Source organism: Melopsittacus undulatus, chromosome 9 (assembly GCF_012275295.1).
Source record: "Melopsittacus undulatus isolate bMelUnd1 chromosome 9, bMelUnd1.mat.Z, whole genome shotgun sequence".
Classification (NCBI taxonomy): domain Eukaryota; kingdom Metazoa; phylum Chordata; class Aves; order Psittaciformes; family Psittaculidae; genus Melopsittacus; species Melopsittacus undulatus.
Genome location: NC_047535.1, coordinates 28,765,028 through 28,792,137, shown reverse-complemented (window position 1 = coordinate 28,792,137; position 27,110 = coordinate 28,765,028). Strand labels below are relative to the sequence as shown.

The 27,110-nt window shown below is 45.8% G+C and overlaps 1 protein-coding gene across 2 annotated transcripts in view; it reads left to right on the top strand.

Moving 5' to 3' along the window:
* PRICKLE2 (prickle planar cell polarity protein 2) overlaps positions 1-27,110 on the top strand; it is a 104,522-nt gene that overhangs the window by 23,923 nt on the left and 53,489 nt on the right. Inside the window, exon 1 of one of the 2 annotated variants that reach the window (XM_034065985.1) lies at positions 25,023-25,127. The exons of the other annotated variant lie outside the window; for it this stretch is intronic. The gene's annotated coding sequence lies outside the window, so the exon portion shown is untranslated. Of the gene's footprint in view, positions 1-25,022; positions 25,128-27,110 lie in introns of those variants that run through there. 2 annotated transcript variants of the gene reach the window in all.

Below are 27,110 nucleotides of genomic sequence, written 5' to 3'. Positions count from 1 at the left end.
CTGCCAGGACTTCAGCTGTGCTCTTTGTGGACTGAAAGAATGTTCCTGCGTTTTAAATACCTCAGTATTTTTACATCCATCTCTGGTTTTAAAACTCCATCACCAGGGGATAGCATATCCATGTCTGACAGCTGTGACCAGGTAGGAATTACAATGTCTTGAACAGAATTTATGAAACCACAAATTACCTTTTGCCTATTGAAAATTAAAACAGCACTCATGGTTGTGGACTGACACAAAGGAACCACAGTGCTTTTTACACTTCACAGTCACCATGTGACTGATATAACTTTTTAACTTACATGTACCCCCCCTCACGTTTGGAATGTGTAAATATATATCGTGCATTTAAAAAAATTATAAAAGCCAATAGGCAAGAATAGCACATTGAAATTTATTTTACATGTTTTTCTTAGGCACAGTTAGAGCCATATGTTAAAATAAACTTTAGCAATGGCAACAATTCTTGTTTGAGATTATATCTTAATAAAATAGTATGTGGGTGGTAAATACAAGCAGATGCATTTCTGCAGAGGAATTGGGATTCAGCTATTTTGTATGATGTTTATCTAAACCATCCCCACTGAGCAGCTCCCACCTGCATCCCTTGTGTTAGGATGTGGTCCCATTCCCACTGGTGCCAGTGGGATATCTCCAGTAGGGTCAATGGGCTGTGCTGCTGCAAGGGTGCATGTCCTATCCTGCCTGTGGCATAGATGGACCATGGGGTGAGCTGGTGCACTGGGAGCATGGTATGGGGCTGCTCTGAGAGTATCTGTAGAGCTCCTGCATCTCCTAAAATCCTTGATAGACGTGGTTATGAGAGAGCAAGGCAGAGCTAGGTGCGTGAAACAGGCTGTCATGCAGCCAGGGCTGGATGAAGGCACTAGGAGCATCTGACCCTGTTCTCCAGTGTGACATGGCCCAGCATTTGAATGGTGAGAATGATGGGCAGGCTGGGTCCTTTAGGCTTTTTTCCACTGGCACTGCATCCGGAGCCAGTACTGGTGGGGACAGCCAAGAGAAGCGTTCCCATCTGCACACACACAGCCTTGTGGTGGGGATGGTGGGGACGACAGGAGCTTTATGTGCCAGAACCTGTCAGCAGGTGGTGGAGCAGTAATGACAGGACAAGAACGATGAGAGCTAACTGAGCCTTCACGCTCTGCAAACAAACTCCAGATTCAGTTCCTCCTCAGTCAAACATCCCAAATCTGCTGTAACGCCTGAGGGCATGAGAAGGGCTGGCTCAGAGTTCACCACCATCCTGGCTTTGCAGCACAGGGATGTCTTGCTGGCTCCTGGAGGAGCCTCGCCTGAGTAAAGATTGTCAGGTTCATCCTCTGCTTTCTTCGATTAGATCAGCTGGAAATAGGTCCCATGGTTCTCTGGCAGATTAGGTGTTTCCTGGTGCAGTTTCACCATTCCTTGTTCCTCATGGACATCATTCCTGTTAACACAAACAGGTTTCCAAGCACTGAGTGGCTCAGGGCCTGGATGTATATGTTTACCATGGAGAGTTATCCAGGGAGCCAGCAGCCTTAAGCCTCTGTGGTACAGGGACTTCAGTGTGCTCTTCTGTACATGGCAGTTTATTTTTCAGGTAACACTTAATTTCGAGGAATTGGGTGGTGATGGGGCGCTGGCAGGTCAGACTGGTGCCCAGCGCTTTGTGATTGCTGCTTTATGCACTCTGTCTTTGGTTTCATAAGCCTGAGCCACCTTCTATTCGTTTTCATATCCTCTAACTTTTCTGTTCAAGACTTCAGAGAGCTGTGGATGAAACTTGTTTCTGGATATATATACACATATACACATATTTTTAGGCAGGAGAAAATAACAGGGGACAGCTGCACATTGGGTTTTATGAAGGGTTTCTGGAAACCACATCAAATGGTAACACCAGTTTGATGATGAATGCTGGGAAGTTCATCTCCCAATCCGATACAGATGGTTCACTCACAATTTACATTTTGAGGGCATTGCTTCATGTTGTATTGGTCTGGTCACTTCTGCAAACACAGTGAGGGCCAAGGCTGCACTTCCATGCTGTGTCCGTGCCTGATTCTGATGTTTCTGAATTGTCTTGTGCTGCTGCTGGCTTTTTCAGCAAGTGGTAAGGTGAGGAGAATGTGCATATCCCTTGGATCTGGTGCTTCAGCATTTCTACCCTTGAATAAACAGGGGTTTGCATTTTGACAGTGTTTTTGTCCTAACTAGAGGATCTGCAGTAAATTGCATTTTTACCTGTAGTGTTCTGCTGCTCTCTCCCTGTTGTGATACTGATGTAGTGAGGTGCAGTGCAGCAGCTGCTGAACAGCTATGTCTGGATTAGACAGTGAATGATGCCCTGGTGTCACTGTCACCAGTCTAAGGGCCAGGAAAGGGATTGACTCTGTGTGGGGTTAGACTGGGGTGACTGTCCTCACCTCCTATGGTGCCATGGTCCCTCTGGCTCCCATCACTGTGCTGTTTATCTTCACTGCTGATCATTTACTTAACTTTGCATTTATTCAGGGTTTAACTCTGTCAGACTGTTTTAATTGGTGAGGCTGCAGCGTTGTTGTGCTAAACTCAAGACAGATGGTGCTTAAACAGGGACCACACACGGAGACCTGCATCACTGGTGCTGGCCAAGCAGGTCTTGTGTGGATACTGGTGGTGGGAGCTGACACTTTGCTGGCAAGGCAGAGGGGCTGTGCTGGATGCAAGGGGCAGCATCACCCCTCCAGCTTGCCCATCTCTTCTTTTTCTTGTGTCAGTTTGCCAGTCCTGGCTCCATCACTTCCATGGGGTGCCTGTCACTGAAAAAGCCCTTTTAGCTGGCAGGAGGGTGTGGGAAAGGCCCCATAGAGCGAGACTGCAGCGGTCCCTTCGCCCTGCAGGCAGTGCAGGTATCAGGGATGGAGCCAGGCAAAGGCTTTCTAATGAGGCAATGTAATGCCTGGTTATTAAGCATTGTGGCTGGACGTAATTAGCTCAGCACAGCATTTGCCATGGCATCTGGCACGTGTTGGCATCAGTGTCAGGTTAGCTCCCTTCCCAAATGATCAGCCAGCTTGTTTCATTGCTTGGAGACAGGAGAAAGGAGATGTCCCCAGTCCTGATTCTAAAGAGGTTGTGGCTCCTCAGCACAAGGAGGAGGGGAGTGCTGGGATTTGAGGAGCCCAGGGAGGGGACACAGGGGTGATTCTCCACCAAGAGACCACCCAGCCTTGTGCTCAGCTGCAGCACCTTCCTCAGGACCCTCCCTGGATTCACACTCCATTCCGACCTATGTGGCCATGCCAGTACTCAGATAATCATGGCATCAGCCCTCTACTAGTTCTTTCTGGGGGTGAAGTGTGGGCAAGGAGGGTGTAATACTAGCTCCAGAGAGTAAGGCTCCTCATGGTGTTTGCAGGACTCTCTTAGAAGATACTGGTAGAAGTGAAAGGGGGGAGCACTCCTAACTGCTTTTGCTTTTTGGGTTTATGCCGGGGAAGGGTCTGGAGCACAAGTCTTATGAGGGGCTGAGGTGTTCAGCTTGGAGAAAAGGAGTCTCAGGGAGACCTTATCACTCTCTACAACTACCTGAAAGGATGATGTAGCCAGATGGGGGTTTGTCTCTTCTCCCAAGTAAGAAGCAATAGGACAAGAGGAAATGGCCTCACGTTGTGCCAGTGGAGGTTTAGATTGGATATTAGGAATAATTTCTTCACTGAAAGGGCTTTCATGCACTGGAACAGACTGCCCAGAGAAGTAATGGAGTCACCATCCCTGCAGGTATTTCAAAGATGTCTAGATGTGGCATGTAAGGACACGGTTTAGTGCAGAGCTTGGCAGTGTTAGGCTTACAGTTGGACTCAATGACCTTAAAGGTCTTTTCCAACCTAAATAATCCTATGATAAACTTGTTCTCTCCTAAAGAGGATTACAAGGTCTTAAGGGTAGAGATACCACTGTTGACACATGTTTGTGTGGTGCGAGCATTGCAGCTGGGCTTTGCCTATAGTGTAGATGCCCTCTCTTCTGTTGGAGATGACAGGCAGAACATCCTGAAGTGATGGTCTTGCAACCAAAACCATATCTTGGTGACCTCAGACTCTGAGTGGGAGGCTGCGATTCACAGGAGCCTTCTGCTGAGATTAGATTTACCCCTCAGATTTCTTAAGGCTTCTGAAACTTGAAGAATCCACTGTTGAGCAGACCTGTCCTCTCTTGTCCCGTCCTGCAGTAAACCTGGTGGTCAGTGGTTTTGTGAGCTGCCAGGAGAGCCGTGTGCTGACCGTGTGAAAGCACAGGGTTTGTGCAAAGGTTTTCTTGTCTCCCATGTGGAAATTGGTTTGCAAGTAGAAACAAAGAACCTGGGAAGAGTTCTGCAACTAGAAACTCATCTGTCTGTGACTCCAATGGAATACAGCAGCTTCATACCTTCCTTAGAGTAAATGGTAAAGTAACAAATGCTGGGATCCTGGCAGCTGAATTAAGGGTGATTATCATAGGATTTTAGGAGAATTAACATGCAGTAAAATCATTAAGAAATCCTGGGAAGCTATAAGAAGCACAAGAGGAGAAGACCCATCCTGTCCATCTTCCTAATGGCTGCATGCTGATGGGTGATCTGGTCTAGTCAAAGCAGCTTGGGAAGTGAGAGCTCCAGAGCTCTGAACCTCCAGATGGGGAAAGCAAGGAGGAGATGTCTCAGGATGTAATTCACCCAGTGCAAGATAAAATGTGATCCCAGGTTGTTAGCTGTGCTGCAGCCAGGATGCTGTTACATGCATTTTTATGAGGCATTTTATCTAGAAGTGCCTTTTCTCTTGAGGACCCTTTAAAGTTGATTTTCCACATCAAGTTATTTTAATAATTGCATCATGTTTACTGATTCTGGCTCGTGAACTCACAACATCTGAATGTTGTAACTGCGAGGCAGCCAGCCTTTCTGGGGAGCCTACATTGAATAAATGCAGTACAGAGGAACAGATACATCCAATTCATTAGCTTGCATCCAGCGAAGTGACTCACAGGGTGTTTATCTAGGGAGCTGCACCTTACTTTGGGTTCTGCCCTCGGGCAGGTAGAGGAGAGTTTACCTTATCTCCATCGCCTGCAAGTCTGCTTGTGTAGAAAATGAAAAGCAGCAGAGTGGAGCTGATGTTCAAAGGTGAAGCCTGAGAGCCTGGAATCTCTAAATAGGAAGAAGAAATAAATAGGGGGAGGGAAGAAAGAAGCTCTTTGAAATACTTGATACGCACAAGTGGTACCACAGATGAATAATGAAAGAGTTGAGTCATTAGTGAAGTAAATAGGGATTAGATTGGATTTGAAATAATTTTTCTTATGGATTTTTGTTGTTGTTGTTGTTTGGTACCAAACATGTATCAGTTGCCCAGTCAGTCATTCAGGGAATACCATTTTACTGGGAATATTCTTTATCATCACCTCAGCAGCTGATCCATATTACAAATGGGTTGCCATAATATTTTCAAGCTATAATTCCACTTCCCCCCTCTTGTAAGGCTCTTTTTTGACTCTGGAATGAAAGGGCGACACAAAGCAAAAAGCTGTTCCAACTTAACTGCAGTCTAACGTTTCCAGTCAGGAAAATGGGCCTCTGGGCATGTTTGGGACTTACAGAAGATGACTTTGCATTTTTGGGTGGCTCATGGTGCACGGCGAGCCTTGACTGGTGCAACAAGGTGCTCAGAACTCCAGCAGCATCCTGGTAGCAGGCTGGGCTTCCCTCTGAGTTATACCCCATCAAACCTTCCCACATTTCTCAGCTTTTCTGCCAAAATGTGGGTGCAAAGCTTCGCAGGCCTCCGTTCAGGCACTGCACTTTGTGCCTGCCTGTTAATAAACAGTATTTACATAAGTAAGAGGGTGGAATATTGCTTACAGCCCTTGTTGGGTGTAGAGTAGCTCTCCAGCGATAAGCTGTTTATACTGAAGAGGAAAATAATGTTTAAATGAAATGGATAAGCAAATAGCTGTGTTTGGCAAACAGATGTGAGAAATGGAGTAGTAATAGTAAGTAAAATAGTGTTCAGGCTATTTGGTGTCCTGGTTACTGTCTGCATTTGGTCCAGTATCCAGGGATGGGAGGTGAGGGATGTGATGACCTGCTGTATGGGAGTTTCTGGTGAGAATTTCAACCCATGGTGAACAGTAAATCACTGACAAGCAGGAAATATTTCAACAGCTTTGGGAGCAACATGTCAATGGCAACTAAACAAGTGTCTAATAACGTTAGGGCGGAGAACAGCCTTTTTCTCCTAAGATCTGTTCCTCCAACACACAAGTGCCAGTTTGTACTGTGATGCTTCACTAACATGATTTATTACTGGCCTTGTTACTATATGGCCTTTCTAAATGATTTTTTTATGAATTCCAAATGTTTGTTTGGTCCCTTTCGAATAGCAAAGGAAAGAGCCAAGTCTGACGATTTGAGTTTGACATATTTATTGAGATGTGTGTACTCTGATTATCACTCCCCAGCTCTGCAATAGATTTGTTTACTCTGAATAGGGGTTTATGTACTGCGCATGGAAGTACTGTAAAAATTAAAGTAACTTGACATTTGTTTTCCTTGCTGTGTGAGCTCCAGCCTCACAGTCTGTCCCAGCCTTGCAGAGGTGGGAGAAGAATTCAGTGGAGCAAAAGTAAGGTGTGGTAATTGTCATTTAAATCCTCTTCTAAGGTAGAAAGCCCGGTTCTGGGTTTATAAAATACTTTATGGTCAAAAAAAGGAATCTAGGTACAAAAGAGGCACAAATTAAACACTAGCCAGCTGTGTAAAGTCTGCTTGGAAAAATGTAAGCAATATATATGTGTGCTTGTGCTATGGGTATATGTATACATACTAGTCTTTTTATTCTGTTTTATTTACAAAGAGAGCTTTTTGCAATCTCTTTTTATGAGTGACGTGGTCCCATCTGGAAACCATTCTTTCAGACATGCGTCCTACACAATAGATCACTATTTTGGTGTTTAATGAGTCCAGTTCCCCCGAGCATACAGTATATCCAGGCACTGGATGTGTTTCTTATCATCTATATTGCTTTATTAATTCTGCACAAAGTGACCTGGTAGATGTGCAGACGCTTTTGTGTGGTTGGTGTCATCTCCTGCAACCAAACAAAAGAGTGTGCCAAGGAGCTAAAGTTGTAAATCTGGTCTTGGAACATGCTTATGAGTCCGTTAACCACCATCAGCTAATTAAAGTTGGACTTCTATTTTGTAACCTTCTGACCTGACAGATTGCTGGAGGTTTTTGTTTTGTTGGGGTTTTCATCTTCAGAGAAAATCAAAATAAGCTTCAGGTTGAGAAGTCTGAAGGGCAGCATCCTTCCGGGATAGATGAAGACAGCTTTGCCAGCCTGTAAGGTAGCTCTGTGCTGTCTGTGTAGATATAGTTTGGAGGCAGCTGAATGGGGATCCTGTGCTTAATATGAGATGTTCATCTGGGCCCTCTCTTGGCATCCATGGCACTACACTGATTTTCCTTAAGGTGGGAATGACTTTTCCCCGGGTAATAAAAATGGGAACATTTTCTGCTGGAAGCAGATAAGAGAACATGGGAAGTTTGCAGTGTGGATGGAAGTGTGAGGGAACCCCACTCCTACTCCAAAAAGGAAAAGAGAAACCCATATATAAAGTGTATTGGAGCTGGGAGGAGGGCAGAGGGGTGCATGGGCTCAACCTTGCTGAAATCCAGCAGGATTTGTTACTGCAGTGAAGAAGTGTTTGAGCCATTCTCCATGTTTGTCTGGGAAGAATGATGTGTGCCCGAGGAACCATAGAAACAACAAATAATAGCAGCAGCACTAAATGTCTTGCCCTAATCAAAAGCAGATTGTTGTGGTTCTATTTGAGTGCTGTCATTACAAGAAACTGTGTAATGAGTATTTTTATTTTTTTTTCTTTTTCATTTGCATCAACCAGATTCCCTGTATTAACATTAACAGACTTCCATGGAGCCTGAGGTATTTACCAATTCGATGGCACTGCTTCAGTCTTGTGGGAAGATTTTCAGTTCTTATTTAAATCACCCGAGAGAGTTATGCTAGGCAGATTGGAAGCATGAATTGCATGGAAAATAGCATGCATAAGCTTTGCTGTCAATGAGGTGTATGGTCCTAGACCTTCAGAGACCCAGAGCGCATATAATATATATATATATGTATAAAAATGCATAAAATATGTAGTATGTATCATATGTGTATTGATTTACTTCATTGTGATTGTGATGTCAAATAGCCAGAGCAGAGAAGGTAAAGATGGTGCATCCTTCTGCTATCAGCAGATGAGGCTTTCTTTTCCTCATTTGCTGAAACTCCCCTTGTAGGAAACTGGATTTTGGTAGGTGATGATTTGGTTTACTTATAGGGTAGTAGACTTACTAATTAAAATGTAAGTTGCCAAAAGTACTATGGTTTTTGGGAGGAGGAAAAAACGTATCTCAAAGACCTGTGTTGACTTTCTGTGTAGTGGAGAAAACATAAAAACTGAAATGCTTTTCCTGCCTTGCTTTTAAGAAGCATCAGTGAAAACGGATTCTGCCGTGGCATTAGTTTAGTTTGCAGATGAAAAGGGTGTTTGTGGTGGATAGAGTCCATCCCTTTTTGCTTGTCATAGAAGTAACAGTTTCTCCAACAGCTGCTCGAAAGCAAACTGTCCTCCAGCTTCAACTTCGCATCTCCTGAAGGTGTTAGCAGGGATCATGTCTGCTCATGTGTTGGTTACATCAATGGATAATCACACTTCACTGGTGTGAGAGAGCCCTTGCACTGCAAAGGTGATGGCTGAGGCTTTAATGTTAGGTCAGTAAACCTTTAAACAATAGCCAGGAACTGTGAAAGAAACTATAATTTTTGAGCATCATAAGTATAGTCATAGTGGTATGAGACACTGCTGGTGAGGTGCAGTGAACAAGCAGTGCTGTAAAGAGCCCTGTCTGAAGTAAATCACAATGACTAGACCTTGGGTGCTTAAAGGCTTGAAGAAAGCCTCTGGAAAGGATGGGCAGTAGTGTTTTGCTTGTGTCTGGGGACAAGCCAGCCCTGCTGAGGGGCTTCCCAGAGGAATTGAACTGAGGAGAAGGTAGTGCCCTGGAGAAGTGCCTCCTTATTTCTCAGGACAAGTACAACATGGTGATCCAGGTCAATTTTCTGTGGGGTAAAGCATGGAAGAACCAGGATTATATCCTTTGTCAGAAAACACAGCATGCAGAGAGCATGTGATATCCTCCAGTAAAGCATAACAATGAATGTTTAAGGGAACATTACAAGTATTTTAATGACTTTTCCCAGGTGTGTCTGTCCATTTCCTGCTTATGTCTGATGGACCTGTAAAAGCAAGAAGACTCAATGAAACCATATACAAGCAGCATGGGACTGTCTAACGAGGAAGGATAAAGCTGGTCTGAGGTGTCTGGGAACAAAATTGTGAAGCCAATTCAGGATTCTTTGGTTCTGGTTAACATTTTGTATCCCAGCCAGCTGAGCACTGGTGAGAGAGCAGGGCCCCAGCCTGGAGTGTGATGAACAGGGGCTTGATTTATCCCTTGGGGTGCTTGTTTCTCTGAAGAGCATCCCATGTGGGAGCATCAGTGGGAGCAAGGGAACCTGAGCTGCAGTGGCCACCTGCATCCTTGTCATGTTTTGATGGTGCATGAAATCTGTCTGTTGTTCTCCAGCTCCCCTTAAGCTGGTCATTCCATCTGCTAGATCATCCTTCATCAGCTGAGGCGTTGGGTCAACTCCCTGGACTAGCGCATCTGTACAATTTAGCATATGTTTAAACTGGAGATGAACATTTTCGTTTTCAGGTCAAGAGGTACATTATTTAATTCAGTGTTTAGTTTTTAAGGATACAGAGAGCTCTCAGTTTTGGAAAACTTGGTCCTTGTGTCAGCTTTTGTTCTCTTTTGGCATCAGGATGTTGATTATGGATGAACCAAGCAGTGATGCTGACAAGCCTGTTCGCACCAGTAAATGCATATGAAGAATAAAAGAGTGTCTTGGCTGGTGTGAGCACACACTCTGTTTATGTGATTCCACATACCTTTGAAATCAATGCACAAATCCACATGTCATCATGACACGTTCTCAATATATTTAGCGTATGTGCTGAGGGAGCTGGAAATAATGGAATCAAAGTGTAATTCAGAATACAGCATTGTTGGTCCAGCATCATTTATCATCATCATTGCCCTTATCATTTGTGATTTTTCCTGTGGGCTGCTGTTGGGCAAAGGATGGCTGCTCTGTGGTTGGTACTGTTTGTGTACTTGGCTGCAGTGCAGCTGTTTGGGGCAATGACATGAACTTTGAAATTCCTTTTTCATAATACTGTTTTTCTGCTGTTCATGTTTATGGCAACTTGGAAGTAGAAGGCACTTTTGCACATGATTTTTTACATTGTGGAGAAGTGGTCCAAGAGTATTTGGTATTACCAAGATGTTTTTTAATGGGAAACATCTCTAGGTAGACTCAAGTTTTCATAATTGCATGCTCAGTAACTACCAATTGCGTGCTCATTTAGGCAGATGCATCCCCACCCATTCCCTTCACTTTGTGTTCAGTAGGATGATTTGTTTGAATGTGAGGCATGGAGAACTTAGGTTAAAATAAGGGAATAATAAATGTTGCAGAAGTTTGTGTGTGCTGTGTTTAAGGTACAGGAATTACTAACTGCTTTTTCAGACACCAGCACAACCCAGGTGCATGACTCTGTGATGAGGCAGTTCATATGCTGCCTCTTCCTGCGTGCATGGATATAGCCGAAGTCTGAGATGTGTGCAGTTATGTCAATGCACTTACCCCTTGGGGCAGAAGGGTGGACTAGGGCACCTTGCATGAACCCTCTTTTTGGGCTATTCTGATCTCATGAGACCCTACCTGGAGTCCTGCATTCAGCTCTGGGGCAGCAGCACAGGAGGGACATGGAGCTGTTGGAGGGAGGCCAGAAGAGGCCATGGAGATGCTGCAAGGGCTGGAGCAGCTCTGCTCTGGAGCCAGGCTGAGAGAGCTGGGCTGGGGCAGCCTGGAGAAGAGAAGGCTCCTGAAGGGGAAACCTTAGAGCAGCTCCAGTGCCTAAAGGGGCTGCAGGAAACCTGGAGAGGGGCTTTGGACAAGGGCCTGTAGGGACAGGACAAGGGGAATGGCTTTAACCTGACAGAGGGGAGATTGAGATGAGCTCTTAGGCAGAAGCTCTTCCCTGTGAGGGTGCTGTGGTGCTGGCACAGGATGCCCAGAGAAGCTGTGGCTGCCCCATCCCTGGCAGTGCCCAAGGCTGCGTTGGACACAGGGGCTTGGAGCAACCTGCTCTAGTGTGAGTTGTCCCTGACCATGGCAGGGGGGTGGGACTGGATGAGCTTTAAGTCCCTTCCAACCCAAACCAGTCTGATCAGTTGGTTGAAATACTGACTTTGTATCTGGTGCGTGCATAGTTTTGCTACAGGCTACTAGTTTTATACTATTCTTTGCTCTTGAAAAGAGATCTGCAAGGTGTTAACCATTCATCAGAGGTTTGCTATTGAATTCTGTGGTTGTTCAAAGTTCCCAGCAGCTGTTCGCTTTGAATCTTCCTGATATATATTGCAGAAATCACTCTCTTCTATAGTAATCATTATAGCAGGGAATATCTTGGCCCTGGCTGCTTTCTAACACCATACATTATTGCTTGGGTTTGTGCTTTGGTGCAGGAGTGTTTCAGCCACCTGCTGATACCTCAAATACCGTTTTGCATACAGTGAGCACAGTCCTTTTGAAATGCTTCTAGCAGTGCTATATTTATCATAAGGCATGAAAATTAAGGCTTTTACTATGCTGTCCTTATATGTCATAGCCTTCTGTTGAGTTCTTAAAAGCCAACTGTGCAATTCACAGTTGGGCTGTCAATAAAGATGCCCAGAACTTTCCTGCAGTGGCTGTAAAGATTTGTTTTGCGTGTCTCTCTGGATTTCACATGGTTTGATAAATACGCTTAGTCTATCAGCCTTCCCTCTCTGTTTCCTGCAGTGATAATGGATTGTAGAAATCTTAATAAGCAAATTCAGACTGATCCATCGAGTAACAGAGTTGAAAGACATTGCGTCTTTCACTTGGCAAACAGATGCGAGATATTAGGGCTGCGAGTCGCAGACCTGCGTGAATTTAATGGGGAGGTTCTCATCGTTTCCAGGGCCTTTGCCTAGAGCTGTAAAATAAATTATCTTCATTAATTTTAATATTTTATGAAACTTTTGCAAAGTGATGGCATTCTGGGCAGATGAATACAAAAGCTATATAATTCACATGCGCCATATGTTATATGAGCACCGAATGGGACTCCTGGGATTCTTAACATCAATATCATTTTAATGTTGGCTTCAGCAGTGATTCATGACATACCCATCCCTGATGAGAATCCCAGTAGTGTGAGTGGCATTACTTCAACACGCATTTGCTATATGCAACTGGTTATTTGACTAAATTTATGAGAAAACAACCTATGCAGTGTTTGTTTGGCCATTTCAGGCTGCGTAAAGTCTGCATGGTGTCATAGCATGACTCTGGGCTGCGTCCCCCCCCGTGGTACCTGCAGAACAGGGTTTGCATCAGACTGCATCTCACCACCATGTGAGTCTCATTCATTCTTTGTTAAATAGCTGGGCTCAATTACACCAGGTTGGTGCTTTGGTGCAGATGCGAGTTCTTTGACAACGCTCGCTTCCCGTGCTAATGAGGCATCTTGGGTTTCTGCATTAAATCCACCTGTACTATTTTCTCTTCATGCTTCAGGCTCCTTTCATTCAAGCAGTCCTGGTTAAAAGCAGCAGTGCAGATGCAAGTGTAATGATCTTCTCTTAGTCCGCCTGATTCTAAAGTTTATTTGATGAGTGTTGTACCCATCAGCATTACCAGGTGCTGTTTGTATACTGACAGTATTAAACAGAACTATACTTTTGATATTCCTACAGAATCTGTGCAGACCTCTCTAGAAAGGGGACTGCCAGCTGAGTTTGCGTGGGGGTTTTTATTATTACTATTTTTTCCTTGAAAACGCTGCCAGCATCAAAGCTGTGCTGTGCCAGCATAATCCTGGGCACTGCTAGCTACCTGGCTCTGCATTTTGCCCCATCTCTCCTTGGGTGGTGCATCTGTTCATTTATCTCAGACACATCCATCCCTTGTTTAGCCTGTCTCACTCTTTTGGAAGGGGGATGCTACAAGGAGCCATCTAGGCATTTTGTTGTGCTGTGCCCCCCTGTAGTGCCTGCATCCTGCATCCCACAGCAGTGGATCCTGGGTCCCTGTGCTGGCCCCAGCAAGGCAGCCAGGATAACTTATAATTACCTTAATGCACTTTTAACCTGGAGGTTATTCTGCAGCTCACAGAATGCTTTTAAAAACCCTGTCCTGCGGGCTTTCCTGTTTGCTGGGTTTTAGTACCATTAACAGTGAGCACAAACTGTGTGTATTTTTCTTCCCGTGTTCCCTGCTATTTAACCTAACAATCTAGTGTCTGTAAAATGGCCAGTGCGCTTGCTAAGGCACTAATACAATTTGTGTTAGATACTCAGTTTTCAATTTATCAGGTTGCTGCTTTTTTCTCTATAAAAACAGGTCTTGTGCTGCAAAAACCCTGCAAATGCACTTATTACTTAGAACAGAGAGGATTAGTTGTCAAATTACGTTTTTATAGGAGTTGGCACACAGGGCATGAATCTCTATCCCAGTGGAAGTTCAGCTGGTGTTAGATGGTGTTTTGTACCCTTTGCTGTCTGATTTCCTAGCACTGCAGATGCCCAGGGAAGGTCTGAGCAGAGCCTAAGCCCTGCCTGTTGTACATACCAGAAGGAATCACTCATAGCAGCCTGGATTGGCACTGTTAGCTTGTGTTCTCCTTGTGGATACCTCTTGAGAGAAAAGCTAAAGGTCCCTAAAAGCCATCTAATCAAGACAATCTAGGAGCAATTAAAAGCATGCAGGTGTCTGTGCTGCAGAGTAGGTTGTGGGCATTAATGAGTAAAGCATTAAGAAACAAACAGGAGAAAGGCACTGGAACTGTTCAAAATAGATAACACCTTAATGGATAAGAGCATCACCTCCTGCTGCCAAATATGCCTGAAGCCACTTGCTGCCTTCTGACCAGGGGGAGAGGTGTGAGGACAGTGCTGGGAGGTGTATGAGCATCCATGGTCCTTGTTGGCTGCCAGTGGAGAACAAGCCTTGTGTGGGCTCTCACTCATCCCCTGGGCACTCCTCATTCCTTGGGCACCCTTTCTAGGCAAAGGCTGCCCCAGCAGTGATCCCCTCTTCTCCAAACCTGGGTCTGAGATAGGAAGGCAGGAGGCAAATGCTAAGGCCATGTGATGGCACTGCCATGCTGCTGCTGCTGGGCATCCCCCCAGCCCTGCAACATGCCCTGCACTGGCAGGCAGCTCACTGGCATCAGTAAAGTTATCGGGAGGGCTGAGGCATGTTCACATTTTGCCTTTGCTTTTTGATAGCAGGGTATTGCTTTAAATAGGTTTTCTTGATGTGCTTTCCACTCTATCCTTTCCCTTTGGGATTTTGGTGTGTGAGGCAGGCGGAGCAGGTTTCCTAGGAGAGAGACTGCAGCGCTGTGCCTACTCACCCATTGCTGTCCCTGGTGGCGTGTCAAACGCTATCTCTTCTCCATGGCAGGGCTGAGTCTCTTAGCACCATGACATCCACCCTGGTGTTATCCATCTACAGTGCTGGAAACCTCACCAGCCTGAGTGTAGGGGCAAAATAAAGATGCAGCTCTGTAAAGGGCATAGGGATGTCACTGTGGCCAACTCTGCCCCCAGAGCTGTTAGAGTTTGTCATCTTTCCCCTGGTCCAGAGACACCAGATTGGGTGTCTGTTCCCAGCTGGCAGGACACTGAGGGGTTAATTCTGAGCATCCCTTTGCTCAGCAGAAGGACAGCAAGCCCTAGCAGTGCTTTGTTTTTATATCACTTGGCCAGTACAAGAGAAGTGATGTCAGAGAAACCCTCTTTCAGTGACAATATGATTAATTCCTTTTTAAGGGAAAAATAAAAAGGTTTGAGTATTCCCCCCCCCCCTTTTTTTTGCCATTACCAAGGATGGTCTGACAGTAAAGAACCAGTGATTAATTGCACCAAAAGAAATATAATAGACACCTTTTCTTGGCATCATCTGTATTTTGTGTGATTTTGCTGTTATCTTGTGGCTCAATGCAGAAAAAATTATCTCTGAGGCTGCTGGAAGGGATGTTAACTTCCTTTTCCTTATTACAGATTGATCTTTGATATCTGCTTCTCTCTGGGAGCAATTCTATTCCCACAAGTGATACAAGCCTTCTGCTGTTTTCCATACAGTGCACTGGAGTAGTTCAATACCTTTTGGAGCCTTTATGGGAATATTTAATAAAGATTTGATGGTTGCCATATTTTGGAGGTTACAGGATAGGAGAAATTGTATATGGTTTTAATAGCAGAATATATATATCTATGCTATTGATTTCAGATAAACCAATATTTTTCTAATATAGCAGAGAAATGGTACCTTCTTTTTGTTGTTTATATCCTCCAGAGTGTGAATATTTTTCCATCTGTAGTTTCCAGTAAAATGGATTTTCAATCCCTCTGAAATTTCTGCCTGAGTCCCAGCAATATTTGCTTAAGAGTAATCAGAGTATTACCCAAATCTCTGTTCAAAGCAACAGTGACCTTAACAGTGGTAAGCAATAATTGGATTATTTTCATAGATGTAGGAAGATTCACTGTAATAACAAAAGAAGAAATACCAAGTGATAACACTACTTGTCTGCAGCACTGTAAGCCGCAGCACTGTCTGCAGGATAGTTTTAATAGCTTAGCATATTATGAATACTGAGTAAGGAAGGCAGAGACTTGGGAAATAGACCCTGTCTTGTAGTTTGGGGTGATGTATGTACTATGGGGGGGTTCTTTTGGTGGTGATGATGATGATGATATGTAGAATCATGGAATGGTTTGGGTTGGAAGGCTTTAAAGTGCATCCACTTCTAACCCCTCTGTCACTGGCAGAGGCACCTTCCACTAGAGCAGGTTGCTCCAAGCCATGTCCAGCCTGCCCTTGAGCACTGCCAGGGATGGGGCAGTCATAGCTTCTCTGGGCACCCTGTGCCAGCGCCTCAGCACCCTCACAGTAGAGAACTTCTTTATATCTCGCCTCAATCTCCCCTTTTTCAGTTCCCCCTTGTCCTATCCCTACAGGCCCTTTTCTGAACCCCCTCTCCAGGCTTTTTGTAGCCCCTTCAGGCACTGAAGCTGCTCTGAGGTCTGCCCTTCAGGAGCCTTCTCTTCTCCAGGCTGCCCCAGCCCAGCTCTCTCAGCCTGGCTCCAGAGCAGAGCTGCTCCAGCCCTCACAGCATCTCCATGGCCTCCTCTGGGCTCACTCCAACAGCTCCACGTCCTTCTTATGTTGGGAGTACCATAGCTGGATGCAGGTTTCTTAGCAGTGCTGGGTGCAGGTCAGCAGCATCCCCATGCACTGTGGGGCTAATGCCAGCAGGATTTCTCCCGGAGAGGTTGAGCTGCTGCAAAGGCAAATTGGAAACTATTTGGAAGAACAAATCCATACCAGCACAGTGTCGGGTGAGCCTGATTGCTCACTCTCTGCTTTTAATTGTAATAAATTATATGGCTCTGCACGGCAGGGTGCCGAGCCTCTTGGCTGAAACTTGTGTAATTCATGTAAGTGTTTACACAAAAGCCAAGTAAATGTTAAGCTTCCTACAGATTTCAGTATACATGAATCCTTGTTTGTATTCAGTTTGGAAGGCTGGCGGAAGCGAAGCAGCACATATGTCTGTGCCTCTGGGTGGGGAATGGCCGTGTATGTGAAGTGTGTGTGTGTGTGTGTGTGTGTGTGTGTGTGTGTGTGTGTTAAAAGATATATTTGATATAAAAAATATGACCTTTAATTCTCCCTGGGGTGGGTTTTGCAGTGACCTGCCTGGTTCTTGCCAAAAAACATAAGAATTCTATATAATTTTGGTTTATTAAGCGATGCTCAAGGGCACAAGGGAATTTTTGCTTCTTGACCACTAAAAAAAAGACCGTCGAGACTACCGGTGTTCTTTGAAGTCCTCCCATGTGCTCACATGATGCTTCTAATTACTGCAAATGAGCCTTCTGCAGCAGAGGTTGGTGTGTAATTCAAACCGGTCCTGCTCACCAGATGGGATCCCTCCCAAACTAGACCTTGGCTATGTCTGTCCCCATGGCAGTGACAGGGAGCATGTCACACAAAGCAGGATAAACACCATGGTCCTGACCTCTCACAGCACTTGTCTGTGAAGCATTTGTCCCTTCAGCCTGTCTCTAATACAGGATCTGGCCACGCAGAGCACCAGGCCTCTTCAGCTCCCTTTGACCTAAGAGGAACTGAAATCTGGGACCCTGCACATCAGCCAAGCTCTTGCTGTTGTGCTGATGGGGCCAGGTTTGCTTTGAAACAACAAAACCAAACCAGGGTGTTAGAGAGTTTGCATTAAGACATTCCCTGGGCACAGTGCAGCTGGGAGATCTGTATACCTGGATGTCATTTTACTTTTAGAAAGCATATTAAGGAGCCTAACAACCTCACTGCCATGCCAGTTGCATGTTCAAGAGTATTTAATTGTTCTCATTCCCTGTGTACAGCTGTTTTAGTGGAGAGAGCAGGAGAGGAAAGGAGTTGGTGTAACTGGAAATAATAAGGGTGCTGAATCAGAAACCAAAGTGCTTGTCTTGAAGCATCCCTATAAGTTTCCTTTCCCAAAGCATCCCATTACTCAAGGAACGCACAGGCTTTTGGACCCCTTTCCTACAAAGAGGAGAGGTGGCTTCTCTTCCCATTGCCTTCTGAGCAGCCACAATTCTTTCCTCTTTTAGACATTTCTCTTTCTGCCACTGAGTGGGCAGTGCTGTGGTGGTGGGAATGCTGCCTCTTCCCCACTGCTCCCAGGGATTTCTCTTATGTCTGCTTGCCTCAAGTATTTTTACCCTTTTTACTGCTCCTGTGCAAGGAAGAATGTATAAAAACAAGTAAAAGAGAGAGGAAAAGAAGGGGGGGGGGAAAGGTTTATGTTTCACTGGCAGTGGTTTTCTAAGGATCTGTGATTATTCAGCAGCAGTGGAAAAAACTGCAGAAGATGTAAATAATCTTCAGGATTATGCTAAAGCCAAGCTTCAGTCATTTTCCTGGGAGGAAAAAAAGTATGAGGCCTGTTCATTTAATAGCTATCAACCAGAATATCTCTAGGGCTTCTTATATTTTTATGAAAAGGATCAGTTGTCTTGAAGAGAAATGGTAATTTTGGTATCTACAAATGCCCTTTGGTTGGGAAGCGCCTGGTTCAGCTGGTGTGCTGCTTTGGTTGGGCTTTCTCCTCCCATTTTCTTCTTATGATATTATTGTACATTCACATCCACGGTTACACACTAGAATGATCAAAAGCAAGGAGCTGGTTTATCATGAGATGGCAGATCAGTGGCTTGCTCTGCAGTGTTGACTGTGTTGAGATAAAAACACTACATGATTTTTAGCTTTCCTCGTGTTTATATTGGGTGCCAGAGGTACTTGGGTGATTTTGCAAAGTGTGTATACATAGCAGGCAGGCTTCCCAAAAAGTCATGCTATCTCTTGAAATCTATACAGGATCTTACAGACCCTGCTGGGCTTAATTTCAGACTGTGGAGTTTGTTGTTCAAGGGGGGGGGAAATGGATTTGGTGTGTCCTGTATTTAATCGAGTGCAGCAAAAAAACTATCACAGGCATTGTTCATCTTCACAATTGTTTCCATTTTAGTTGTAGAAAAACCCTGCCCTGATAAAATAGACTCGCTTAATGGGCAGATCTAATGCACCAAGATTATGGCTGCTGGTCTGTGGGGGCACTACCATATGGATTTTTTTGGTTTATGGGGTTTCAGTGTTGAGAACTGCATGTTTAATTGTTGTAAAAATGCCAGGAACTGGGGCTTTGGGGATGCTTGGAAGTAAGGGAAAGTGCAGTGTTCTGTTGCAGCTTTCAAAATGCCAGATGTGCTACAGAAGCCTGAGGTTGCTTGAGCTGCCAGGGACTGGCAGGGTTTGGGCTGCTCATACAGGAGGAGGGACTTTTTACAAGGGCATGCAGTGACAGAGCAAGGAGGAATGGCTTTAAACTAAAGTGGGTGGAGAGTGGTGAGACACTGGCACAGGGTGCCCAGAGAAGCTGTGGCTGCCCCATCCCTGGCAGTGTTCAAGGTCAGGTTGGACGGGGCTTGGAGCAGCCTGCCTAGTGGAAGGTTGTCCCTGCCTGTGGCAGGGGGTTGGAGCTGGATGATCTTCAAGGTCCCTCCCAACCTAAACCATTACATGATTCTATCATTGTATGATGATCCACATACAGCTTTTACCCGTCTTTTCCATCCACCCTCCTGAGAAGCCCATCCACAGCAAAGAGAGGTGCTCATCCCTCCCATGGTGAGCCTGGGTGTGATTAAGCAGTTGATGGTGGAGGTCTGAGGTGCCTCTCGGCTCTGCTCCTGGTGCATTCCTCAAGCTCTGGTAATTTCTGTGGACTGCAATGCCCGAGGTCATGATAGTGGGGTGAAGAAGGGAAATGTCCACCATAACGCATGGCAAGGGACCACATGGTCCAGCAATGAGCATCTCCCCTCTGCCTGCAGTACAGCTGAGATTACACTTCCCAGCAGGCAAAGCTGCAGCTGAAGTTTCAGCTGTGGGAAGCCTGTTGACTGCAACTACAGACGATTTTAATGTTTAATGAAGACTTGAGGAGACATCATGATCCACCCATCTGGGTCTCAGTGGCACGTGGGTAGTTTAGAGCGTGCTCCAGCTGCTGCAGAAAAGCAGCCAGCAAGGTGCCTGGCTGGCAGCAGCCTGCGCAATGGGGATTCTTACATGTGTAAATGTTGGGCAGACAGGCACAAAAATCCTAGCCCAGAGAGTGGTGTTAATAAAGATGCCTGGCTTTGTACCAGAGAGCCCTTTGCGTGGTGGGGATGCTCTGATTTATTGGTGCACAGGCTTGTCTAGGTGGGACCTCTCTTGGGTTTCATTTCCAGCAGCCTTTAATTCAGGGAACAGTTCCTGTCACTACGGATTCAGGCAAAGAAATGGCTGAGGGAGAACTAACTGATGTGTCCTAAGCTGCAGGAAAGGAGTGGTGGTATTTTTCATAATTTGATGCATTAAAACCAAAACCCTCCAGTTCTATTTCTGTGCATCCTGGCTGTCTCATAGATCTGTGTACTCCTACAATATATTCTCCTCCGGGTTCACGTATGTCTGGGGTGATGGCTTGTGAGCTACTCTGGCAATGCTGAAGAAAACCAAGAAATAAAGGCTGGGAAGGGGGCAGGGAACGGATGTGATGCCAAGTGGAACAGCTCTGTCTTCTCTTTCTAAGAGAAATCTGAACACCGAAGGAAACAAGGCTCCATTGCGCAGATTAATGTGCAGTGTTTGGAAGCGGCCAAGAACATTTTATACACACACACACACACACACACGGCAAGGCTGGAAGGAGCTGGGCGGTTCCTCTCTGCAGAAACCATTCCTTTCCCTAAGAGGGCATTTTAAAAGATTATAGGAAAGGAGGGTACAAAGGTCCCCGGGAGTGCTCAGCCGCTCCAGTGGTTTAATTGCCTGAATGTAGCACTTTATAGTTGGGATTAATATGGGTATTTCTTAATAACGTGTCACCTTGTCAGGAGTTTGAGAGTCAGGACTGCAGGGCTGCACGGTGCTTGTGACAGCAGATCTTACCTTTCCTTCTGGTTTTTGTTATTACAACAGCTCCAGTTAGTGCATATTGAAGGGAAGATGTTAAGTTGGTTTCTTCTTTTCTTCCCATGCAAGTAGATTTAAAACTGGAAAGGTGAGGGGAAGGATTGTTTGCAGACATGGCTGTGGTGTGGGTTGGCTCGTGGGTCCACAACCAGCTTTGACCTGTGCATTAGGATGCGCAGAGTATCAGCGTAAACACGGTGAGCTCAAATCTAAGCAAATCTGGCCAGAATGCAAGTAAAATAAGTGAGTTAGCAGTGCTCATGATGGTTTAAAAGGACCTGAGACCATTAGCTGTTTTACAAGTACTTTACAACTGGCCTTACTGCCTTTTATCTCCGTGGGTCTCCCCTGAGTGACCACCAGCACTGCGATGCCTGCAGGGAGGAGGCTGCTCTTCTGTGCCCTGCTCCCAGGCAGGGTGGTGTCTGCTGCTGTTACTGAAGGTTATTTTGTTTTTTCTTTGTTTTTTTCTCTTTTTTCGTTCTTCTCACCTTCCCTCCCTAATTCCAGAGGGGGCTCTGGGAAGCCCACCTACTTGATCAGCAAGTGGAGTTGCCACCAGCCCTAATGGGATGCACTCAGAAGAAGGTTCCTCTTCATTTCCCCATGCTCCTGCCTGCCCCTACCCCCCTCCAGGAGTGATTGCCTTTATAATCAACATCACCGCAGAGGAGAGGTTCTTCTGCCTGGAGACACCGCAGGGCGATGAGGCTGAAGCTTTCTGTATAGTCATTAGTGGCACAGAAGTGAGCAGCAAGCACGCAGCTGATAAGTCTCAGTGAGGCATTTGCTCCTGTAATGATTGTCTTTTATGCATAGATAATATGGATAGAGTTGCACTTCCAAAGCCCACTGGCATCAGGGTGGTGTGAGCTGACCTGTTAATCATAAGAGGAATTAATGGGAATTGCAGCTGGTGGAGGCTCCCTCTCTGAAGAGCTGGTTCAGGCCATAGCACTGGAGGGGAGTTTAAAAAGGAAACAGCATGTGTTGTCCTTGGAGCTGCAGATAAAGTGGCAGAGTCAGTCCCCAGGGAAGAAGGGGGGTGTGGAGGAGATTAACTCCAGGAGTATAAACACCAGATTAACAGCCTAATTCTGAGGAGTGTGAGCACATGTGCATTTTCATTGCATCCACTTGGTAATCAATGGAGGCTTTTAATTTAACCAGGAGGGAGAAGAGAGAGACCAGGGCCACCAAGATTTGCAGCCTTCATGGTGGCTGTACCCAAAGAAAACCCGTGTGAAATGGTCATGTGTTACCTGTCTTGATGGTGCTCCTGTGGTGTACATTGGTTTAGCACCATTGACTTGAAACAAATCGAAATTAAAGAATCCCTGCTGATGCTTTACACAAACTGAGGACCTGTCTTGCCTCCAGATACTACCAAACAGCTACTAGATACTTTATAAAGCATTTCCTCTGGGTTTTCTTTTTAGGATAAGTTTCCTTTAAAATGCCATATATCCATGTAGACTTGCAGAGATGAAAAGAATAGCTTATCTCATCCGTACAGAAGACCCAAAAAGTCCTTAAGTATGCTTTATACTGGTGCTTCTCAAAGGAAGGGATTATTGCGTGGTCTTAAATATCCCAAATGGAGTCCCTGCGTGCCTGTACACGCATACACAAGAGCTCTGTGAAGAGCAGAGGCGGCTCAGAGGGACTGTCCTTACGAGTTTAGGAAGAATAACACAGCAAGTTGCACTGAAATGCTGTTTCTGCATTCAAAATGCATGTGCAGTCCAGAGTTTGAAGGGAAGGACCACAACTGTTGAACAGTCCTGTTAATAAGAAGCGTTTTTCTGGTAAGAGAAGAACAATGATAAAATCGAGTCATTTCTTCTTCAGCAATAAAAGGAAGTGGCATTTGGTCAGTTCCATGTTTTTAAGGTTTGGGACTGATCTGATACAAAGGTTTTCTGCAGAATTAGCAACCAGTCTGTACTTTGGGAAGCATGACAAAGTCGTCATTTTCCAGGGCATCTGGAGAAGAAAGCCCTCAGTGAAGGCAGTGTTCTTCCCCAGCACAGACACTGGTACCATGGGCACTCCTGTGCAGTGACAGACAAGGGGAGGTTTTTTGTCCATGTCAGCTCCCTCTGTCAGTGAGAATCCCTCTGGATTCTGCATTTCCCCATTGAGCAGTGATGGTCCCACTGTGGGGAACAGCTCAGTCAGAGGAGGGGAACTGGTGTGCAAAGAAAAGGCTATTTTGTGAGCAGCTGAGCAGGTGCCTGGAGCAGGGCATCTTGTCTGGCAGCAGCGATGCTGCGGGGTGGTGTTTCCCTTCGGTGTCACAGATCAGCAGCATGGGTTGGGACCCAAAACCTGCTGCCTGAGCACATTGCAAATGCTATTGCTATGCTGACACAAACCCTTGCCTGCAGGTCTCCTACATGAGTGTAAACCATAGGGTGAAAGCCTCCACACAGCATATCTGTCCAGGACAGGAGAGAACCTCTCATAAGTGATTAATTTCTTGTTGGGACCCTCAGGATGTCATTTAAGGATTTAAACCAGGAAAATGAGTACATGGCACTGCTCTCTGCTGTTGCTTGGCTGAGGCTTGCTCTGGGTGGCATGTAGGTTGCTCTAACTGCATGTTTGTTATGGGGAAGCTCAAAAGGTCTCCATTTGCCATCCATTGTCTAGTGGTAAGGTGCTACAGCTCACCTACCAAACAACCCAGGGAGAATACAGCAGTGAGGGAAGCTCAGACTTGCAGGGGAGGGTGGGGAGAACATATTTTGGGTAGCCTGTCAGTCAGCTTGACACTAATTGGTTGCAGTAAGTAATCGTTCTCCATGTAAATTAGACTCCAATTTCCTCTGTAGTCTGTCTGTTTGCTGTGTGGGCTTCGGTCTTTAATTAGGCTCTCACGTGGCAAACCTGGTTTGTAAGCTGCTTTTGTTCTAGGAGAGTCAAGCTCAGCCATCTCTGAGGCTGCCTGCGCTCTTCCAGTCCCGCTCCCGAGTTGGAAGGTTCTTAGATGAACACTGCCAAGCTCAGAATAAATTCTTCTTTTAATGTATGTTTTGATTATTTCTGTATTTAAAGCTTGCAACAGTGGGGGGTTGAAATGTGAAGTGGCTTATTGGATTTGCAATGGGAATACCCCTCAGAAGCACTTTTCCTGCATTCGTGGAAGCCCTCCTCACTCCTGTATGAATAGACCTCATTCAATCACTGGCCTCTGCAAAGGCTGGATGGAGCAGCTTGCCCACATCTGGATCCTGCTGCCTGTTCACCGGGACACCTGGATCACATACTGCTAGCTGCATGCTTGCATTCAAGGCTCACCCAGGCCTTGGTTCTGGAGCTACTCCAGGGTTGCACATCTGTGACTTGAGTGCAGAAATGTGGAGTTGCATCAGGGGCTTTTATCCCTGTGGTTTGCAGATGAAGGCAGGGTCTCTGGGTCTGCAGTCGGGAGCTTCCTGTTTTGTAGCTCTGTGCTTCCCAAACTGCTGTCAATAGCCCCAGTGAATCCTCAGTGTCAAAATTGGGTGCTGTGGTCGAGCATCTGCATCTGAGTGCAGCAGAGAAAGATGTGTCTCTACAGCTAATGGCTGCACCAGGCTGCGGAAAAAAAGCAAGGAAAACCATATGTGTCAGCTGGGCAGGCTGTTTGCCAACAGCACTTTATGATTCAGTAGTTACCTTTGTGAAATTCAGTATAAATTTAGGAACCATGTGCTAACCAGTTCTATAAACCTCTGTATGTGATGCAGTCCTGACCCAGATGTGTCAGTGGTACCATTAGGCACTCTGACGAACACTGGGGTTATTGGCATCTTGATACTTACCTTGCTGACTTTGGATCCAGTGGTACGTCCTGAGGGTTGCTGGTTTTCTTTGCTACACTCACAAGGCTGTGGTCCCCTCGAAGTGGGTAGATAAGAAGCTCTTTTGGGAGAAAGAGGGGAAACAAATTGAGCGTGGGGGGATGTTTTTTATTGCTTCTCTCTGTGTGATTTATATATTGGCAAGGTAACTTTGCTTTCATCCTGCTAGTCAAAACTGGAAGGGATGTTGACTCCATGGAGAGCTAAATTTGGGTAAAGGGACAGGATTGGATTAGGGTTTACGCCTTTCACCAATAAGCTGTAACTGTGGTGGGCGTCACTCGGCAGCTGGGCAGCAGCCGGAGCCTTCCTTCCCTTCCCATATGACGGCAGCACCGGCGGGGTGCAGGCAGCAATCCGGCATGGGCACCGCTGCCGGAGGATGCACCATGGGCCACAGCACCAAAGGCACTCTCTTCACCGCTCCCCATGCTGCCCCTCTGCCCTTGCCCACCCCATGAGGGTTTTCCAGTGTGCCTGTTTAGCCTGGGTAAGTAACCGCTTACTTAGTGGTTCCCGATTTATAGCATAGGAAAGTTTAAGCTGCTTTAATACTGCACAAATGTTTGCATTGGGAAATGAGTTTCCTTTCCGGCTCTGATTCCTGCCTGCCTTTGCAAGCGCTGGTTCTCACTGCAGGCAGAGCCCAGGGGCCACCCCCAATGCTAGGAATTGCCATATCCCCTCCTAATATCCGACCCTATGGGCATAGTAAAACTTTTCCTTGATGCAGACATGACTTTTCTCACCAGCCCTTGAGCTGTTCCTGCTTTTTTCACTCTGAAAACCCCTGGAGACTAAAACTCTGCAGGAGGCTGGAGATAACCTTCAGCCCTGAGTTCCCAAACTGTGTCTTCTCAGCTGTTGCAGGGATTTGTGTGGAATGACAAAATGTGAATTTTGGACCTTTGGCACCTGTGTTTAGAAATAACCCTTTATCCTGCATTAAGTTTGGATGTTGGATTGTTTTTATCTTTGTTAACTCAAGTTCAGGAGAAAATGTCCGGTTTTCTTTGAGGCAAAGCAAAGGCTTCTTTTAAGTGAAACAAAGACTTATAAGTACTGAATCAAACTTGGTGAATCCCATTGCTTTTGGATATGTTAGAAATTAAGCAGATAGGAGGCTGTGTTAGTGACAAACTATGTGCTTGGCTGGAAACAAGGATTCATTCCTGCTGGAGAAGGCAGAGGATGCCTGTGCCGGTCAGAGGTCCTGGAGCTGTTTACGGAGTGGGGGTGTTTAACAGCATCCTCTGTTTGCCTTTATTTGTGTGCTTTAAGAGCCCTTCTCTCTTCCAGCAGATGTTTTATCAGTGCAACTGGTGGAGAAATTAGAAAGAGGGATGTGGCGCTGGGATGCAAACCCCCCTTTTGTGGGGGTGGGTAGGGAAATCACAGAGTCCATCCCAGGAGCAAAGTCAACACAAGATGCCAAAAGCAAAACACATCTGGTCCCAATGTATTTGACTTCGTTTCTGCAAAGGGGTTGTGCTACCCTTGCACCAACACCAGGCAGGGGCTGTGTCCCGAAGCAGAACTCCATGGTGCTTCTCACAGTGAATTCCTCTCAATGTGAGAACCATTCCCTTAGGATTTTTGTGGTGGTGACTGGGGCATGATTAAATGATCTGTCTGTGTGGGAAGTTGCCAGATCTGAGTGTATTCCTCAGTGGCTTTGGCACAGGGGATGAGGTGACATGAGAGCCTTCCCCTTGCAAAGACTGGGCCACCCAGAGGTCTTGAAGGCTCCGGTTGCAGGAGCATGTTTTTTGCTCTGCTACCATTTAAATAATGGCAGCAACATGCTGGTTCCTCTAATGATCTTGATTAAGTTATCGGTTATTTCCTTAATTAGCTACTTGATCTACTTACACCTTAAATGAGTGAATTTGTGCACCCAGAGGACAGAGGAGGGGGGGGGAGAGAGAAAAATGTCCCTTTTTTCACTTTTAAATGGGTTTTTTCCTCTCCAGAAGGCAGCTGTCACCGTAGGTCAATAAGGGAGCTTAGATAAGCTGCTTCCCTGGTGGTGCCACATCAGGGGCCTGTGAGACAGTCGCAGTGTTAGTGGTGACTAGGGACCATGCTGGGAGACTGGAGCATCCTGCTGGCCACTGCAGGTCCTTCACCAGCACAGATGCCTTGGGGGGTGGGATGGAAGTGAGCCGTTTCCAGAGGCTGAGCAAACTGGCACCATTACTTTATATGTGGATCTGCTGACCTATAAATCCAACCAGCCATTTCAGACTGGCCACAGAAATGCGGCAGCATTTGCAGATGTGATGCCAAGTTGGGTGTTGGTGCTTTCCATGGGCTGGCTCTCCTGGATGCAGTGGATTTTAAATGAGACAGTGTAGTTGTACGTTTATTCCTGGCATCGGTGTTACACAAACAAAATATAGAATCAGAGAGTGGTTTGTGTTGGAAGGGACCTCAAAGCTCATCCAGTTCCAACCTCCTGCCACAGGCAGGG